Here is an 18,645-nt window from a genome sequence, read left to right on the forward strand (position 1 = left end):
TCTGAATTATGTGTGGGGAGATGAATAGGGAATCAATTAATGTAAGAGTAATCCTGATTTCTGAGGAAGGCGTAAGAGGAAGAGAGTATGAGGAACCCAGTAAAAAAAAGTTAGACCTAAGATGCTAATCACCTACAATGTATTGAGAAACATGGGAAGCTGCTGAGGAGCAAGAGAAAGATGCTATATGTCAAAAATCAGCAACTGAATCGTAGAGGTTGCATTAAATTTGAAATTGCTTTCTTGGATGACATGAGATAATATTCCAATTATACCCATACATTTTGATAAAGATATTCTATACAATTGAATTTGGGGGACCCAGGAAAAGTAATGGCATGAGTGTGCAAAAGGTTAGCTAAGAAAAGGCTTTCGGAACCAAAAACTCAAACCAGCAATTAAGGGCGGGAACACAGGAGGAGTAACTTACAGACCTGCTGATTTGGAGAAAATTACATCCTAAACTTAGTTCCCATCTATTCCCCCACCAAAGCTCGAATTATCAGAGATCTCCACAGCACATAAGGCAGTGCTTCAGGCCAGCGTCTCAGGACACTGTTGTAAAAGGTGACTCGGGGGACATTGGTGTCCATCCAGGAGTGTCACAATGGACAACATTAACAAACATGCCTTGTTTTGTGTAATATCTGCATTTCTGATTATAAGCCATATACACTGATTATATAAGTGGTTTTGGCGGTGGAGGGGGCATTACCTCCCAACAGACCAAGAAGTTTATTTCAAAGATGTATTCAAATTTTAGAAGTCTTAAAATGTTACCTGTATGGTTTGAGGGATTTTTTAAAAATGTGGTAGCTTTCTCTTACTGCTACATCTGGTTTTGGATTTCAATATTTTATTAAATATGCAGTATTATATTGATTGTATTAATAACATATTATATGTTATATTAATATTGATTTTGATTTATTATATTAATGATACATATTATTAAATATTTATTTCAATATTTTATTAAAGTGTGTTTGTCATGGGGCATCTGGTGGCTCAGGTAGGTAGTTGGGCGTGGGACTCTTACTTTCACCTTGGTTCCGGGTGGTGAGATGGAGCCCCTGTGTTGGGCTCCACGCTGGATGGGGAACCTGTTTGAGATTCTCCCTCTCCCTCTCTGCCTCTCTTTCTAATATATATGTTTGTCACATTTTGTGTTGTGAAGATTATTTTATGTCTTTAGTATGAATAATTTGATGGTATTGCTAGAAAATTCTGAATTATTGTATGGCATAAATTTGAATCATTTTCATTATAGATATGGGACAATATTTCCAAACAGCTGTGGGAATGCTACAATGGAAAATAATAAAGCTGAATTGAGCAAAGGATTATTGATTTTTGAAATGAAAGCAAAGTTAATGACAGAAAAATGGCACAGTCATCAAAGAAATGAAGTCAAATGCCTCACGCCAATGGCTCCCCTGGTCTTTTAAGACATCAGCCTATAGTAGACTGCCTAATTAAATTCAGCTAATAAAAACTCATATTATCTTAACAAGGCACTAAGCATTTTTTTACTTGTTCGTTTTTTTCATTTGAAACACAAAGTTTTGCCATAATTCAGGAAACTTTCAACAACTGATTTCCCCATTTGAGTGCAGCCAATCTGACAGATGGGAGTCATACAATAAGAATAATTTCAAGTTTGTCAGAATGTTAAAGTCTATGTATATCATTCTGAAACTGCCTCAGTTGTCTATTAATTTAGCTGCAAATAATGGCATAGTGTTAAAAGGTTTACACATTTAACCATCTTTTACAGTTTCTTTAAATTTCTTTCAACTGTCATTTTCTCAGAAACTAAATAACCTTACTGATCAAAAGAGTCTTTTACTGTAGTGACATTAAAAACTCTTTTTTGAATTTCCATAAAATCTTTGTTCTAGTTGTCACAAAAATGTCCATGAAATAATTGATAGTTAGAGGTTTGTGGACTCATAGAAAGCAATTTACATGTTCCTTACGACTACTTTTTATATACATTTATTATGTGCATTTGTAAACACTTCTTTGTCATAAACTGAATTTAAAATTTAAAAATTTGCTATCTCTATGAAATTTTGTATTTTTTTCTTTCTCAGCAATGTAGGTTTCTAAGTACAAAGAGGCACTAAAGGGTGAGACAAACTTGATTTTCTCACAGATCAATAAAAATGGCAGAAAAAGGAAAATTAATTTCATATGCCTTACTATTTGCTGGGCTCTTACTATAAATTTTGCTTACATCATTTCATAGTGCTTAGTAAGCATTTTCCATATAGTTAATTTTTCATTTAATTTTTATGACAACCATGCAAGATACCTCCTAATGTTGCATTTTTACAGATGTGATAATAAAATGAAGAATATCATGTAGTTTGCTCAGGGACTTTTCCATTCTTATAAAGATTTTTCTTCAAATGCAGGAAAACAATTTTTCATGTACAGAAGTGTTCCATTATTCATTATTTTTAACCTTAAGAATTCCTTTTGGCCTCTCACCTGTTTTCCTTGCCCAAAACAATTTCCTCAGCTTAATACAGCTCAGGGTTCTCCTGGGAAACATTATTAAGTGGATGGAGAAGATTTATAGTTCTGGTTTACCACCATGTTATCTTTTTTCATTGATCTCGTGTAACAGAGGGTAGCCCTTTAACAATTTGCATGGCCTTTAAAACCATCCTACTAAAATAAAGTTTATCTCAAACTATGCTTCTGAGTTTTAATTAGCAATGAAGAAGCAGCTGTGTTCTCTTTACAAAACTTCCCCATCCAATTTATACATTAGCACCCATTCCATTTATCATGTGGGCTCACTAACAGCCTCTACTATGAAGAGCAAATACTGATATAGTCTCATATGCCTACTTTGCTCTCCTTCTGTATCATCTATATCAGCCCATATATGTTCTGTGATTTCTGTTTCTGATTCTCTCTCTATTTCCATCTTCCCCAATGCTTCATTTTACTCTTTTTTCCCTCAAATGGCTGATTTCTGAGGTTTGTTTTTGTTTTTGGTAAAGCCATTTCTATTCTTCTAGTTTATCTTTATTGCCCTTTATTGGTTTCATTGATGTTATTTTCATGATGTTATTTTCAACTTAGTGATTAATGTCCTTTCTCCACTCATTCATCTACTCATACTTTCCCTAATAGTAATTAATCCTATATTAGGTGCTGAATAACGAAAGTTGAAGAAATATATCAAACTTTGCGAGATTTGTTGGGAAGGAGACATGGATAAAAACGAAATACAAAATTACAAAAGATGCGATCAGTGGTTTATTACAGGTGTTATAGAAACATGGAAGACAGATTGTCTGACTTAACCTGAACGATTCAGGAAGAGCTTCACCAAGGTCAGGAAGCTTTTGCTGAATTGTGAAATGTCTAGTTTTAACCTAGGAGATAACAATAAAGCACGTTTCGGGGAGAAGGAATTTGTCCTCCCAACTTCATTTGGCCACGGTGAAGGCATAAAGAAGGCAGATAACCTCTGGAAAGTGGAGGTGAATGGAAGTTCATGTGCAAGCAGGGCAATAGAAGAGCTGGAGGAGTGGCTGAGGGACTCAGAATCCCACCCAGAGCTGTGGTGTGCCCCACCCCCCAACCATCATGATGAAAGGTGAGGTCTGCTCAATTTGAATTTGTATTGTCATAAAGTGATGGTTAATTTTATGTGTCCACTTGACTGGCTATTGGATGCTGAAATTGCATATTATGTTTAGGCATCCCTGCAAGAGTGTTTTGGATGAGATTAGCATTTGAATTGATGAACTCCTTGACATAGATCACCTTCCACAATATGGATCTCATCCAATCATTTGAAAGCCTGAATAGAACAAAAGGCAGAGGAAGGAGACTTACCTCTTTTAATTCTTGCCTGATTACTTGCTGTGGTACATTGATTTTCTATTGTCTGTAGTGCTCCTCTTTTGCAGGACTTCAGACTTGAGCTCAATACCATCAGCTTTTCTGGGTCTCTAGCTTGCAGATGGCCAATCCTAGGACTTCTCAGCCTTAATATGGAGCAAATTCCTTATGATAAATCTCTCCCTTTATATTCAGCCCATTCACTCTGTTTCTCTGGAGAAAGGTAATACACAAAATCTGGTTAATTTGTTCTTTAAAATCCTATGTCTTTGCTCAACTGCTTCAGCATTGTAAGAATGAGGAAACCATTAAAAGAATTGTCACCCATGTAATACATTTTACACATCTGGTTCACACAGGGAAATGTTTTCCTTAGACAATGACAATAGAAACACAGAGAATTAAGCCATTCAAAAATGTCCCATAAATTTCAATTTAATTATCTCGAATGCAGAGATAGCCTTCTGCATAACCTGAAAAAAGAAATTCCTACAATACCCATGTTCATTGGCATTTGATGTTGAAAGAAACCCATTAATAAACTAGAAAAAGACCTAAGACTTTAGGGGGGAGAATACTGAAGTCAGTAATTTTAGACCATTTTCTCAACTCCAAAAATACCAACTCTTAAAAGATATTTTAACTAACACATTTTGTTTCAATGACCTTTTAAATTGTTTATATATATATATATATATATATATATATTAATGTTTTCACAAATGGTTTTCAGATATTTAGCCCTTGCACAGCCATTTTAACTTTTACACCAAATAAATACAGAATTTAGCAGCATTGGTGCAGAATATTTTTTGGAAATTGTCATTTTTGCATCAGTTAACTCATTATGATCCCCCAGCCCCCATTCTGTTGTGCTTTCACAATTAGCTGGAAAAAAAAAGGAATGTAGAATCACTTTAAGTTACTCTGTTGATAGGATCCAATATGATCCTTAAATATGGTATCTACTTTTATAAAATCCAAATTAAAAAAAAAAAGTCTGGAAAGGGGCCATTAAGTTATTTTTAACTAGGTGAGATTTTATCTTAGCAATTTTCAGGTTAACAATTTCTTTGGACATGGTAATCCCACACATTTCTTATGTAACATGTGGAATTCCCAACTGTTTTGGGATAAGAAAACATCTACAGGCTTTATGTGATTTCGCAGGAGGTCACATGACCTAGGGAGGCATTATCATTTCTAATTGCAGGGAGTACTGCTATGCTTCCCTAGTGAAAAGGCAAAAACACCTTGGTCTTGTCCTCAAAATTGTGGGGCAAACCTGAACTGCTCCATAACATTATGGGCTACTCAGCATTCAAACAGTGTATGTTCTCATTCATTTGGGGAATATGAATAATAGTGAAAGGGAATATAAGGGAAGGGAGAAGAAATGTGTGGGAAATATCAGAAAGGGACACAGAACATAAAGACTCCTAACTCTGGGAAACGAACTAGGGGTGGTGGAAGGGGAGGAGGGCAGGGGTGGGGTGAGTGGGTGATGGGCACTGAGGGGGCACTTGACGGGATGAGCACTGGGTGTTATTCTGTATGTTGGTAAATTGAACACCAATAAAAATTAATTTATTAAAAAAAAAAAGAAGTTCTGACGCTGAGCCTTTGTTCTTTCCTCTTGAGGGTGCAAATTTTATTTCACTTAGACCCTTTCTGAACCCCTCTATATTTCCTTAATTGCCCAGGTCAGCACAGAGTTCACCAGATTATGTCAGATTTTTTTTCATTTGTGAATTCCTTTGTGGTTTGGCTGGGTTTGGGCCAGGAATGAGCAGAAACAGGAGACATGCGCCCCCTTGTGGGATTCAGCTCCTCACTTTCTGCTGCATCTGCTGGGATCCCACGGTCTCCTGCATCTCTCCCAGATTGCTTTATATCCTCTGGATTAATTTTTTTTTTTATTTTTATTTTTATTTTTTTATTTTATTTTATTTTTATTTTTATTTTATTTGGATTAATTTGTTGAATACTTTTTTTTCCTAAGTATTCTTGTGTATTAGAAATCTGTTTTACCAAGACAGAAGGGGCAGTCTGTTGCCCTGTACACCTGCTCCCTATCTCAGTTCAGAAAAGACAGAACCCATGGCTGGCTACAAGCAGGATAGCAAACTAACATTAACTATTTCCTGCAAATCCTGAAATGTTGATGACTCCGAGAGTGAGGCTGGATTTTCTCTTTTTAGTTAAGAAGATCATTTTTACTTAAGTAATAACCATACATGAAATAGAAAAGGCAATCCGCTTGTTAAATTACCACAGATGAATTTTAAATTATTATATTAAGGGTACAAGATCATTCTGAAAATAGACATTTTAGTCTGAATTTCTCCTACACATGTAATTCAGAGTGACCTGACTTACATAATCCAGATAACAGGAAAAAAAAATCCCTCATGATTTTTTTTCCTAAGAAATTACTTCCTTTACTCTGTCAGTAAAAGTTTCAGATCTCATTTTAATACTACTTATTTTCTACTTGAAGGAGAATTGCCTTAAGTAAAGAAACACTTCTAGGTCTCTATGTTTAAAATTATTTTAATTTTACTTATTATCCAAAGATAGCATTCCTAGGAATGTTTTGCCTATGAAATAAATATTTACTAGACACAGTTCAAAGAAAATATATGCAGTTAAGAGTGGTAGTATTGCAGCCAGCATAGGCATTATTCTTTAATATAGTTTAAAATATGTTCTCAGTACTAATGTCACACACACATACACTACTGATCATTAGTATTATGAGAACTTGGGTGATTTTTCTTTTTCCTAGTAAGCTGCAAGCCCTGGATACAGGTTCTGTCCTCTTGTTTTGATATAATTAGATTTAATGAATAGTCTGCCATTCACCAGCTGTACACACCTAGGGGAGCCACCCAACATTGCTATGTTTTGTTTAATGATCCACAAAATGGAGGAAATAACAGTACTTAATTCACAAGGTTGTTCCAAGGACAAAATATGAGTCATAAGCAGAGATCTCAGCATAGTGCTTGCCACTCAGCACATGCCAACAAACATCACCATCACCATCATCATCATCATCATGAGTATCCATATGCTTCCAATCAGCTCATTTTTTTCTCACTCTAAGTACATAGCATTTTTCTGAGTCCAAATCAGAGCCTGGTTATTTTTTTCTTTTCTGAAATTAATATATAAAGGATCCAAGTAACCAAAGGAACATAGCTTTATTTTTCTTTTACTGGTTTTCAAAGGCTGGGGATCATAAAATAAACATTTCCAATTACAGCAGCTCTTGCCCAAGAGATATCAAAACTGACATCATGTTTCTGCGTAACAGGTTCTAATAAACGAGCTGATAAAGACCATGGACTTTAAAGCCTCAGGATGTCCAACTCTTACTGCACTTAAGACACTGTCCCACCCAGTGAACAAAAGGACTTGTTTTAACCAGCTTTGTACACACAGGACTAATTCTGTGCCATGCCAAATGCAATTTTTGAAAAAGGTTTGATTTTCAAAAATATTATTTGAAAGATAAATTTCAGAAGTTATTTTCAGACAATTCCCTTTTTTACTTTTGTGGGAGTCCTAAGCATGGTAAAGGAATACGCCATTGTAGGGAGTGGAGTTTATGATTATGATAACAGAGTGTCTAAGAATGACAGAGACAAGCCAGAGTTTCAGATGGCCTGAAATCTTACCACCCTGTGCCTGCAAGAATATTCCTGTATGGCAATATGACATGTAAGGAGAGCCGTAAGCAATGGACCCTCAGTCAGGGTCAGGAATCAGAAGATTTAATGGGAAAAATAAGTCTTCTGAAAAAGTTTCTTGAATAGAAAGAAATATTTCCTTCTTAAAAAATAATTTGCTCAGGGGCACCTGGGTGGCTCAGTCGATTGAGCAACTGGGTTGTCGGATCACATCATGAAATTTCCTGGGTTGTGGGATCCAGCCTGCCCCACCCTTCACCTTAGGGGCTCCTCAGTCAAAGGACAAGCTACCTAAAAGATTCTCTCCTCTGCCCCTCCCCCCTTCACTCTGTCTCTGTCTCTCTCTTTTTCACAAATTAAATATATAAATCTTTAAAAAAATTATTTGCCTAATGTTATTGTTTAGACATAACCTCTTAATATTCAAATAATCCTTATACAAACTAACAGATACAAATATGTCTGTGACCAATTCCATTCCCAAAACATTTAAAACTGATTGCACACTTCATAAATTAAGCTTTTTCAAGTCCAGCTCTTTATATGTTGCAAATATTAGAGTCTCTTAAACATTTTAAATCCTCTAAAAGTTAGAACACAATGATAATACTTGGCCCCCTCCAAAATGCAGTGATAACAATGTTTGTTAAATACAAAATTATCACCATGATTTTCCTTTTTCTGTTAACCGTTTAGCTTTTTTTTTTTTTCATTCTCAGCTGATTTCCAACACCTCTGACTATAAGCTTCAGCATCCATCCATTTTATTTTGTTAATCAGGAATCATTGCTTTCAGTTGCTTTCTGTTTGCAGTTACTTTATTCTCTTACATCATCTATAAGTAACCTGTCCAGTTTTTTTTTTTTTAGCCCTCCACTGAGGGCTCCATCTCAGGACCCTGATATCATGACCTGAGCCGAAATCGAGTCTGATGCTTGATTCACTGAACCACCCTCACTTCAGTAAGTGTGAATGACCTAAGTTGCCTGAATGTATAATTGCACTGGTAGATCTTATTTTCTTTCTTTATATTGAATGTCCTATCGGCCTTTCTTTTGTTGTTGTTTAAGTGCATTAGCAGAATCATTCTTACCCTGTATTAAGCAGATGGAGGATGAGCTTAGCTATACTTTCCTTACATCAGTAAAAGAATGGCATTGCTCTGTACATCACCACTTCCCCTGCACGCTATCCCTTGGTACTTTTTTAATCCAGTGAGGGACAGAGGTATAAAGACAGAGAAGTGATATGGATCACTTTTTCAAGTCATTGACAGGGCTGGAATAGCACAGTTTTGGAGTACTAAAATTGTCTTTACTCTTGTGGGGTATCCTAATCGAAGTGGAGATATATCCAGAGGTGCCATGACTCGAATGGCCTAACAGAACCTACTGATACTAATAGAAATTATCCAAAGTAATAAAATTCAAAACTAGTACCTTATTAAAACAGCAAGTGTGAATAAGTAAATACATAAATACATAAGTGAAATGTGTGGCTACGTATTCAAAATGTCCTATATTCCAAAGAGTGCTTCTCCACCCACCTTCCCTCTCAGATATCTAGAACTTATGCCTAAGAAGTCTATCACCACATGTTCATATTGCAAAGTGGTGTATGTTGGAATGTGACTGTCTTAACTCAGAAATACAGAACGACCGTGATTGTACCTGCTGACCATGGGAGATATTATCTAAATACCAATGAGTTAAAACAACACAGATGGACATTTCCATGGCAACCATCACATTAAGGGGTCCTCCACGGTGCCAATGGAAGATAAAAGAAAGAAAGAAAGAAAAAGAAAGTAACCCTGCAAGCGCCCAGCTTGTGGTTGTGTGGCACACAGCTGGACCAAGGTGTTTCATATGGAAAACAGGTAATTTCATAAAACACTAACATCAGAGAAGAGCATCCTGTGACCACACTAGAGTCAAAAACAAAACCATTTCACCATGGTGGAATCATATGCATAGGAAGAAAAAAAAAGAAGGAAAAGGAAATTCATATCCTATAGTTATCAAATTCTAAACTTAACATCCCCCATCATTTAAGATCAAGGATCAATCCAGATCACTGCATAGGTGGATGCAGATGCAGATAATTGTAGAACTATAGAGAACATTAACCACTTCCATTCAAGAGAAAGGATAGAGGGAAATCTTAGTCTCAGTTTCTTAATTTTGAGATGAAAAGTAGCATTTTAGTATATTACAGGGGCCATATTTAGAGAGAGTAAAGAAAATTCTACATTAAAAATTAAAGCAGAAATAGTACAATAAATAAAAACATATCTATATATTCATTTGTATTCTTTAAACTGGATTGTGTACATAACTCCCTTGAATATTTCAGGGTAATTTAGTTGATCAAATCATTTAAATTAAAATGGACTTTAAAATATTAGAATAGGAAAATAATGAAAATGTGCACCTAACACTGTCAGTTTCTGAATTCTAACTGAGACAAAAATACATTTAAAATATATGAATTATTCATAATAATGTAAAATAACACTTCTTACAGATTACGAGAATGCTAAATTTTTACAGTGTGAAGCATGATTTTTCTCTCTAATGCAATAATATTTTAAAATCATAGCTATTGTTAAATAAAAATCTTAATATATATGACATTTCTGCAGATTACTGTGTTTATAATTTTAAAACTGAGCTGCTGCCAAACGAAATCTTTCAGCTCAATTTACATTTCTATTGTGGTTGCTTTTACCACTCACCCATGGCTTTCAGATGGCAAACATAATTCTCAATGTGAAGAAATGCACTCACTTCTGTTTTCCCTGAACAACAGGAAAAGTCATTGTGTGTTTTATTTTGAGAAGGGAATCATATTTTTGAGACACGCGTTTTTGGACGGCCTCAAGTTTTGAGAGATAAAAAGCGAATATGTATATTACATACGATAATGATCTATACGAAATATATATTATATAATTATATGGAAGTAAAAAACTATTTTACTCAAGGTGTATCATTTTGGAAAACTGTTCAAAACCATTGAGGTCCTCGGTTTTTGGTTGTAGATGATGGAGATAGATTATCTTAACCTCAACCAGATAACAGATTATATTGAGTAACACAATTAAAGGGAAGGTTGAAGAAACAGGCTCCAGGTGAGGACAGTGACCATGGAGACAAGGGCCCAGAAAGGCAGTGAAATTGTATTTTATGACCGGTCAGCTGAGAGTGATATTGCTGCCACCGCTCAGAGCTGGGATGGTAGCTGGTGCCGCTGGACCCCTCATGAATGAATGCTTCCTTGTTTCTGGCCTCTTGGCCACTTGCTCTAGTTTCAAATTCCTCAGCAAAGCTATCTATATTAGTTTCCTAGGGCTGGAGTAGCAAATTATTCCAAGACTGATGGCAAAAACAACAACTCTTTATCCTCTCATGGTTCTAGAAACCAGAAATCCAAAATTGGGGTGCTGGGAGTGCTACACTTACCCCCAAGGATTCTAGGGAAGAATTCTTCTTGCTTCCTCCAGTTTCTCGTAGCCTACATGTATAGTGGGGCTACATGTGGCTATTTTACAGTTAATTTTAATTAGCTTAAAATGAAAAACTATTAAAAGTCAGTCCCTCCATTGCACTAGCCATACGTCTTTTTTTTTTTAATGAGGTATAATTAATGTGACATTATATTAGTTTTCAGGTGGAGCTCTTGTCCTTAATTTACAGATTATTTTAGGTTACTTGTTTTGAGAATTCCCTTTATTGGAGACAGTCAGGTTCAGGTTTTGCTTTTCTGGAATGGAATATTCTTCAACTTAGATTAATTATGCTGCTGGTCTGACCCATCTTGCTTTATATATTTCACATATTCATCACAATCTGCCTCTGTCCAAAATTCTATTCATGATCTTTTAGTATCAGTATAAATTCATTTGTTGCAGTTGTTTTAACTTTGCTCTGTTAAGTACTGCATTTGTTTCTTTTTTTAAGGGTAGAAGAGAATGTGGTATATTCTGCTCCTGCCATTAATGCAACATTTAAATTTTTCTTCAGGGTGCCTGGGTGGCTTAGCAGGTTTAAGCATCTACCTTTGGCTCAGTTCATGATCTCTGGGTCCTGGAATCCAACCCCACATTGGGGTCTGTGCTCAGTGGGGAACCTACTGCTCCCTCTCCCTCTGCTGCTCCCCTGCTGTGCCTTCTCTCTCTGCCAAATAAATAAATAACATTTAAAAAATACAATATTTTTCAAAATCAGTAATAATATGGAATTCTTTTCTCTAATGAATTCCATGAGTTAATATTAGAGTTAAGAAATGCTTGATATTTCAACAATGCTCTTTTCCCATTTAGCATCAACAAATACATGTCATGGTATGTAATTTTCTAAAGTGAAGTTTCAAAGTAGTTCAAGTATGAAATAGTGCATCAGAGCTCAGCTATTACATTTGGACATAAAAGTAAGTTTGAGTGGCTGTGAATCTTTTCTTTCACTATTATTAAATTGATTGCCTGGAAATTTTATTTATTTATTTATTTTTATTTGTTTTTAAGTAGGCTCCACACCCAACATGGAGCTTGAACTCACAACCCTGAGATCAACAGCTGTGTGCTTTATGGACTGAGCCCATCAGCTGCCCTGTTTGGAAATATTTTTAAGAAAAAACAATATGAATATAAATAAAATATACTACTATTCCCAGACATGGAAAGCCACCTACCTAGAGTAAGAACTCTTTCATCTAGCATACATTTCTCCTTAGTCAAACTTTATCAACTTTAAAGTCCAGACATTTTAGAGTGTAGAGAGAATACTCCTGGGTAAGCAGTAGTGGGCTTGTTGGTAAGGATATGTAATGTCTCCAATTAAAAATTAGAGGATTCAGCAACTCTAATGTATCTCCAGTACATGTTCACTGATTAATAGTTGCATGTAGTTTACACAAAGGCCAAAACAAAGAAACTGGATTTTCTATGAAAGACACATCCATGATATATATTAATGATGTAAATTGGTAGGTACATAAATAGGTTTTGCCATTTTTATGTTGTAGAATAGATTTAGGTGAAACATAAATATACATGCATTTTTGCAAGGTGGGGAAGATGGATCATGAAATGAAAATAAATGTAGCAATGTAATTTAGATGGCTTAATATGACTAGATGATCAGTTTTGTTGTAAATGTGATGGACATTTTAATATTAAGTCAAATGTTGCATATCTATCTCTTTAAAAATATCTAGAAAAGGAGGAAAATGAAGATAGTGTGTCTTTTGTGATATATGTATAACGATATGTTTTCCTGTTACTAATGTAGAGTGTCCTGTTTTTGTCTATTAAATACTTCAAATATGGAGAATTTATAAGCTATTATTAAAATCATTTGCTGAGAAAATAAGCCCTTTTATTGCTCAATGTGTTTAAGAACAAACAAAAAATAAGAAATAGATATTTTGTCAGAGCATTTGTTGGATCATATTTACCATATTAGCATATTATATATATTGCTATATATAATAATTTCCACTTGAAGTGTTGATTGAATGATTGCTTAAAAAGAATCTTAAGGAAGAAAACAGTTTAACTAATGGAAGATTAAATAAGATAATTAATAATCCATTTCCAGATTAAAGTTTTGTGATTGTATATCGTGGATCATATACCAATATACATACACCATCTGATTCATACCAAGCAGAACTCACTTATAAGCATTGTTTCAGTAGTATGTGGAAAATGTCTACTAGTAGAAAAATTGCAGATTTCATCATACTGAATGAAGTGTTTATATATTTTTCTATTAAATAAAATGAGGAAGCAAATAAAAATAATCTCAATTTACAAGTAATAGTTACTATTTGGAAATGAATTTCACAAAGAGTATTACAAGTTAAATTCATTTCCTTTTATGCTATTGTGTTAAGGGAGTATAAGGGAAATATTTTCGTTCTTCTCAATTGAAAGAGGTTTCTCTAGTTTAACTAAAATAAATTTATTGTGTCACACCAGGCACCCATCTATGTTCAGATATCTTAGTGGCTACTACTAAAGGGATATCACTCCTTAACAAGAGGCTTTGTCTGAAATACACGGAGACACACTGACAGTAACATTGATATCCTCTAGTAAAAGATAAAAGCCAGATCTCGTTTTAATGAAAAAAAAAATGATTAGAAAATATTGGAGCAAATGAGTTGCACAGAAATAGAGTCCAACAATGCCCCAACAGCCTAAAATATTCAAAAATTATTTACTCTGAACAGCTACAGGAGAACTCTGAGATATTTTTCGTAAAGAGTTATCTTAAGACGAACCGTGGCAACAAACATTATAAAAATAAGTTTCAAAGATTTATGAAATATCACTTCAGTGTTCTCTCTCAGCTCTCAGTCTTGTTCCATTTGAACTAAGTGTAAATTTAATAAAGTTGGAGTTTTCAATAGGCAGTGCCATCCACATTATTTATTTAAAATGCCAACAATTAGAATTTTTGGTAGGTTATAAGATTGGTGTATCAAGAAAAATATTAATTATCAGCAACAAACATGTAAAACCACCAGATGTTGTTGCCCATATATTTAACATTTCATGCAAAATTAATAAATCATTTTTCTATGTAAACAGAAACCTACACAAAGTATATATATTACGGTATTACTAGTCGCGTTTCCTTGCTCACTTACTCATTTATTTACTCATGTCAAATAATGTATTAAACCCTTACCTGTCTCAGGAGTTATGCCTCTTACTGGGGTTCAAAACACTGAGAAAGCACAGTTACAACAGCAACAAAGGCAGAATTTTGTAGCTGAATACTGATTCTGAGAGAATGAAAAACTTAGAAATCTAAAATATTCTCCTACTCCTCCCATCTACTGGTGGATAAATTACATTAAAGATTATTTTCAGGATGCCTCGGTGGCTCAGCAGTTGACTTTTTGCCTTTGACTCGGGGCGTGATCCCAGGGTCCTGGATGGAGTCCAACGTCAGACTCCTTCAGAGAGCCTGCTTCTCCCTCTGCCTATGTCTCTGCCTCTTTCTCTGTCTCTCATAAATAAATAAATAAAATCTTAAAAAAAAGATTATTTTCTATGATTTTGAAATCCAAAGAAAGCACAATCTTGAAAGGAAATGCTTCCTACACACACACACAAGTGTAAACAAACAGTAGGAGAAAAACCAAGGCTATTGGTAAAAGAAAGTAATTGATTTGGAGAATTATCATGGGGCAAAAACCAAAAACCAGCCCTGAGGCCTGCAGAGTTGGAGAACCAATCTTGAGACACTTCTTACAGACGTTCCTCCCATAGAGGAAACTGCAAGAATCAAAAGATAGGGCACAGAATGGAAGTCTTATGTGCAAATTTAAAAATGAATTTAAGGAGAGAGAATATAAAGAATTGGAGAGAGACAGTATGGCAGAAAGAAATGGATGACAATTTTTAGAATCAAAGAAGACATGATTACACAGATCCAGAAGGCACATGTTTTTTGAATTAAAACCAACTAAATGTACAACTAGACACATTTTATTAACAGAGCGTATATTGAAGGCAAAACCTTAAGCCTAAAAAGCCACCAGAGGGAAAAGAAAACAGTTACAAAGTCAAGAGATTTATTTTATTTATTTTATCTTTTTTTTAGAATTCTTTTTTAAAATTTTTATTTATTTATCTACGATAGTCACAGAGAGAGAGAGAGAGAGAGAGAGAGAGAGAGAGAGAAGCAGAGACACAGGCAGAGGGAGAAGCAGGCTCCATGCACCGGGAGCCCATGTGGGATTCGATCCCGTGTCTCCAGGATCGCACCCTGGGCCAAAGGCAGGCGCCAAACCGCTGTGCCACCCAGGGATCCCCAAAGTCAAGAGATTTAGAAAGTTTTCTCAACAAGAAACATTAAAGCCGGGATCCCTGGGTGGCGCAGCGGTTTGGCGCCTGCCTTTGGCCCAGGGCGCGATCCTGGAGACCCAGGATCGAGTCCCACATTGGGCTCCCGGTGCATGGAGCCTGCTTCTCCTTCTGCCTATGTCTCTGCGCCTCTCTCTCTCTCTCTCTCTCTCTCTCTCTGACTATCATAAATAAATAAAAAAATTAAAAAAAAGAAACATTAAAGCCAGAAGATGGTAATGTAATATCTTAATATGCTGTGATAAATAATCTTCTCTGAATTGCATACGCAGAAAAACTATCTTTTTAGTCAAAGGTGAAAACCTACATAGAAATAAGAACTTTAACCCCAATACAGAGAGCTGCATCTTCTGGTGCAGGGCCAGGTGCATCGCTGAGACACAATGAAGATCAAAGTAAACAGATTTGCCTTATTGGGTACCTCCTCACCAGGGCTGCTTTTAACTCCAGCAAAGTAGATATCGTCGCCATCGATGACCCCTTCATTGACCTCAACTATGTAGTCCATATGTTCCAGTATGATTCTACCCACAGCAAATTTAACAGCACAGTCATGAGTGAGAATGAGAAACTTGTCATCAATGGAAATCCTATCTCCATCTTCCAGGAGCAAGATCCTGTCAGCATCAAATGGGGTGATGCTAGTGCTGAGTATCTTGTGGAGTCCACTGGGGTCTTCACCATTATAGAGATACCTGGGGCTCATTTGAAGAGTGAAGCTAAGATGGTCATCATCTCTGGTCTTTCTGCTGAGGCCCCCATGTTTGTGATGGGCATGGACCATGGGAAGTAGGACAACTCCCTCATTACCAGCAATGCCTCGTGACCAACAACTGCTTGGCTTCTCTGCCAAGGTCATCCATGACAACTATGGCATGATGGAGAAATCGTGACCACAGTTCATGCCATCACTGCCACCCAGAAGACCAGTTTACCCTCCTAGAAACTGTGGCATGATGGCTGAGGGGCTGCCCAATACAGCATCCTTGCTTCTCCTAGTGCTGCCAAGGCTAGATCATCCCTGAGCTCAATGGGAAGATCACTGGCATAGCTTTCCATATCCCTACACCTAATGTGTCAGTCATGGATCTGGAGTGCTGCCTAGAGAAAGCTGCCAAATATGATGACATTAAGAATATGGTGGAACAGGCATTGAAAGGTCTCCTTAAGGACATGCTCAGCTACACTGAAGACCGGGTTGTCTCCTGCTACTTCAACAGTGACATCCACTCTTCCACCTTCAATATTGGGCCTGGCATTGAACTCATTGATCACTGTGTCAAGTTCATATGTTGGTATGACAATGAATTTGGCTATAGCAACCAGGTGGTGGGCATTATAATCCACATGACTTCCGAAGAGTAAGAGCTCCTGGACCACCAGCCCCAATTAAAGCTAGAAAAAGAGAGAGGCCCTCAGTTGCTGGGGAGTCCTCACCCCCAAATCATTCCCCAACCCACTGAGAATCTCCTGACACACAGTTTCCATTCAAGACCCCCTGAAGAAGAGAAGAGGCTTGAGGAGCCCTACCTTGTCATGTACCTTTAATAAAGCGTACTGTACCCAGCTGGGAAAAAAAATAATAAATAAATAATTAATTAAAAGACCTTTTGGCCTAATTAAGAATTGGAGAAAATTCCTAAATTGCTTGTTTGAAATTGCTTATTTTCTTCTGAAGTCTGGTAACATTACCACACAATAGAAGAGTGTAAAGATTTTATCAAGCAGAATTGACAAAGCCTAACATTATGTGAAAATTGAAATCCTTTCAAGAGGTAAAAGCAAATATTAGATATGAACAGAAATCCAGGTTATCCTTTTGTAACATGTTTTAGTGTAAGATTATTCAATGATGGTATTGTACAAAGTAACCTCTTGGTAAATGTTAGGTATCCTCATTTTCATCCTTACTCTTTTTACTTGTGGATTTACATTCTCTTGGATAATATAGATAAGCACACAGGAAACCAAGAGAGTAAAATCAAGATAACATCTCACAAAGCCTATGGAATAATATAGGATTGATGAATAATAAAATTTCAAGGAAACAGGAATATCTTTATGGAGGAATTTATGTATAAGCCAAGATGTGAGGCCAAAAAAGTGAGAGAATCTGCATTCTTGAGTCTTCTGGTGATCAGCGTAACTGGTGTGACAGTTAATTCTATGTATCAATAAGATTGGCTTTGCGGTACCCAGATTAAACATTATTTAAACGTTATCTATAACAATTTTTTTCTAGATGAGATTAGGATTTGAACAATGAACTAAGTAATGTAGAATGCCATACCCAATATGGGTGGGCCTCAACTAATCCATTGAAAGCCAACTACAATGAAAGATTAAGGAAGGGGAATTCCACTTCTCTTTTTCTGCCTCACTGGTGGATCTGGAATATTGCCTCTCATCTTCTCCAGTCCTTAGAATGAGATTTATGCCATTGACTCTTCTAGTCATTTATCATGAGACAACTTCTCATAATAAGTCTCTCTCTTTCTTTCTTTCTCAGTGTATTTGTGTGTATGTGTATGTGCGTAGACAGTAAGATATTGGTATCTATTGGTATGTATTTTCTTTATTGATATGTCTTTTTCTCTGGAGAATCCTAATATAGCTGATCATAGGTTCTTAATGTAGGTTTTCCAGTGGAACATTAACAATTGTGGGCCAAACAAAATATTATATGGGTATTTGGCTATAGGTAGTCAATAGATGTATGTGTTTTTCTATACGTGTACCATGTTTTACTTCACATCTTAATCATAAAAAATAAACAAGTAAAAAGTGTATCCTGTAGAACAAAAACAATACTTTGCAGACACCTGGGTGGCTCAGTTGGTTAAATGTATGCCTTCAACAGCTCAGGTCATAATCCCAGAGTCCTGGGATCAAATCCCACATCAGGTTCCCTGCTCAGTAGAGAGTCTGCTTCTTCTTCCTCTACCCCCCACTTGTGCACATGTTCCCCTCTCTCTTTCTGTCTCTCTCTCTCAAATAAATACATAAAATCTTTTTAAAAACGGTAATAATACTTTGCCTTTGAGGTGATTAACTTCGTTTTATTTACTGACTGTAATGTAAATCCCTAGAGGCTTAAAGTCGTGGTGAAATTTCTCTTTAATATACATTTTAAAAACTAGGGAAAAAGTTTATAGGCATCATAGTGCTAGTTCTTGGTAGTAATGAATCCTGTTACATTTA

At 35.9% G+C, this 18,645-nt stretch overlaps 1 pseudogene; it reads left to right on the forward strand.

Annotated features, from left to right (window-relative positions):
• Positions 1 to 10,710: 10,710 nt before the first annotated feature.
• Positions 10,711 to 16,809, forward strand: LOC129495461 (glyceraldehyde-3-phosphate dehydrogenase-like; annotated as a pseudogene).
• The last annotated feature ends 1,836 nt before the right edge of the window (positions 16,810 to 18,645 follow it).

Source organism: Nyctereutes procyonoides, unplaced genomic scaffold (genome assembly GCF_905146905.1).
Source record: "Nyctereutes procyonoides isolate TBG_1078 unplaced genomic scaffold, NYPRO_anot_genome, whole genome shotgun sequence".
Taxonomy (NCBI): Eukaryota; Metazoa; Chordata; class Mammalia; order Carnivora; family Canidae; genus Nyctereutes; species Nyctereutes procyonoides.